At 39.0% G+C, this 2496-nt stretch overlaps 1 protein-coding gene and 1 long non-coding RNA gene across 2 annotated transcripts in view; both read right to left on the bottom strand.

Moving 5' to 3' along the window:
• The window catches only part of LOC109304411, an 18420-nt gene extending 16890 nt beyond the window's left edge, over positions 1–1530 (bottom strand). The window contains exon 1 of the long non-coding RNA XR_002099386.1: positions 1519–1530. This is a non-coding gene — a long non-coding RNA (uncharacterized LOC109304411). The remainder of the gene's footprint in view (positions 1–1518) is intronic.
• PARK2 (parkin RBR E3 ubiquitin protein ligase) overlaps positions 1–2496 on the bottom strand; it is a 1789008-nt gene that overhangs the window by 1711790 nt on the left and 74722 nt on the right. The gene's annotated exons all lie outside the window — the stretch shown is intronic.

The raw sequence follows: 2496 nt of genomic DNA, 5'->3' as shown, positions 1-2496 counted from the left end.
GCTGGGAAACATGAGTCATTCTAGACTACTAAACTGGGTGCATACTGTTGACTCAAGAAAAAGAACTGATAGGAAGCAGCCACGGATAATGCCAGATGTTCCATTTATATCTTTCCCAGCAGGTGTCACTACAGTGTAGCACTACTATAAAATCTTACAAGGGTGACAATTATTCGAGGAGGAAAAAATTATAGAAAATAAGAGGCATATAAGCAAAATATGAAGTAAATACAAAAGATTGGATTTTCCCTCCTTCCAAATAACAAAAAAAGTATATGTATTATGCCAAACATGGATGACAACTGGAGAAATCAGCTTCAAGAAAAAATAAATTTTGCCGAAAATGTATATTATTTGCATTCTAATATACATAATTTCCTGTCTACAAATTGGTGCATCTCTGGAAGATACGTCTTTAATAACATTGTTAATTTAATGCAAACATTAAATGTTCCTTTTATGTTAGGCATATAGCATGCACATGGCCATATACAGTGTACAGAATTCTATTAATCAATTTTAAATTGTTACAAGACTGCTGCTGAAATCTATTATTTTGGGGGGGATGAAATGCATTTATAATAAACACACCACCTACAGCCAAGTTCTCTTGTAACTGGCTTCTGGTATAAAAAAAAAAAAGAACTTTATAACAATAACAAGAAAATGAATTTTCATTTTAAAAGGCAGTCTCTATACAATCTCTGGCTATCCTGCCACCCAGCTATTCTGCAGGCATTCAGACACTTCACTGTAATGTCTAAAAAAAATCAATAGCAATTTATTCTCTCTTTGGACCCCAAGCAACAAAAGTAAATAATACTGTCACCTCCAGTCTGCCTGCAGAACATGGTCACAAAACAGTCTTGCCACTATAATACAACCCTATATGGCTCTTTATCTATGCTGGCTCTGCTGATTGTATTGGCTTTCATAAGGGACAAATACTCCAGGAAAGTAACACAAAAGGGTCAAGTTCTTGTACTCCAGCCAGAAAGAGTGCTGGGACTGAATTAAGAGAAAGGCTTGGCATGTCTTGCTTCAGTTTCATCTATGTTGATTTTATTGGAACAAATATAGGTCATATTAGAAATCTGCTCTGTTTTACAGAAAAGCAACTCTAAAAGGAAAAACATGCAATAAAATAAAGTTTGTAATGTGTGTTTTCATAATAATCAAATAAAATTAAAAAACCCCCAATCCATAAATGTGACTGGTAATTTTCTTTAAAGCAACATAATCCACACAACATTATTTCCAGACCGAAATTATGAACATATAACATTAATTTAGAATATTTAAAAAAAAAAAAAAAATCACAATAGTTTACAATAAAATTTGGGAAATCAATTTCTTTTTCACTTTGATTCCAAACATCTCTTTATAATTATCAATAAACTCACAACAATATAAGGACAGGAAATGACAGTTTTAAAATGTATTTTTAATTGTTATGTCTGGCCATATATTCAGCTAACAACTGATGATCTAATGTGTATATATAGTCTAAAACCATACTTTGTCCCAGCTTCATAATTTAACTTTTACAGAGGGACCCAGTCCAACAAGAGAGGACCTATTAGTACAAATTCTTCTGCTCTAATGGAGGGCTCCAGAGAGAGACATTAAGGGGGCAGACAGAAGTGACAGTTTACAAGTGGGGGGAGGTGGAAATGCAGCCCTCTCACCTAGGGGGCCCAATCAGCTCCTCCCACCCCAGAAGCTGCAAGATGAGGGGGCCCTGTTCCTCATCCTACCCAGCTCTGGCCATTCAGCAGCTGGGAGACCCCTGTCCTTCCTCCCACCTTCGCTGATACCCTTGAGCCTGGGGGAGGGAGGGAGAGGTGGACTGGGGAGAAGGGTGGTTCAGCAGCCTCCTGGGAGGCCGAACCACCCTTCTCCCCAGTCCGCCTCTCCCTCCTGGGAGGCTGCTGGAGTGCTCTTGCCTGCTGGCCTGGGCCAATAGAGGCTGAATCCAGCCCTCCCCACCCTCCCCCCACAACCCAACAAGTGAATGTCTGTTGGACTGGGGTGGGGGGGGGGACACTAACTCATGGCACTTTACGTAAAGCACCATGAATTAGAGTGGGGCCCTAAGGTCTGTCTGCATCCATACTTATCTTTCTGCAAACTTGGGTGTCTCCAATAACAGATTCTGTTGTGGGGGTGGAGCAACAAATATTTGGTATTTGAACAATTTACTCTCCCATGTGTAGAGGTGGTTTTAATGAAGAATATTAAAGAAATCAATGGCTAGAGAATACAACACTCAGTAGGTACTTTACGCTAATGGATGTAAAGGACAAAACAACTGATTCTAACTTGCAATGGAGCATTGATGGTTAGGGACCTATCACCCTCTCTCTACAACATCCAACAGGAAAAACAACTCTCAGAAAGAGTGTCCCTTCCAACAAAGGAGACTGTTAACACTGAAAATCCATATTAAGGCCTCCTAAATCTGAGTTAATTGGATATTGCTATTTAATAACAGTT

Source organism: Gavialis gangeticus, unplaced genomic scaffold, assembly GCF_001723915.1.
Source record: "Gavialis gangeticus isolate Ggan-Ray unplaced genomic scaffold, GavGan_comp1, whole genome shotgun sequence".
NCBI classification, from domain to species: Eukaryota; Metazoa; Chordata; order Crocodylia; family Gavialidae; genus Gavialis; species Gavialis gangeticus.
This window is presented reverse-complemented; position numbering and strand designations above follow the sequence as displayed.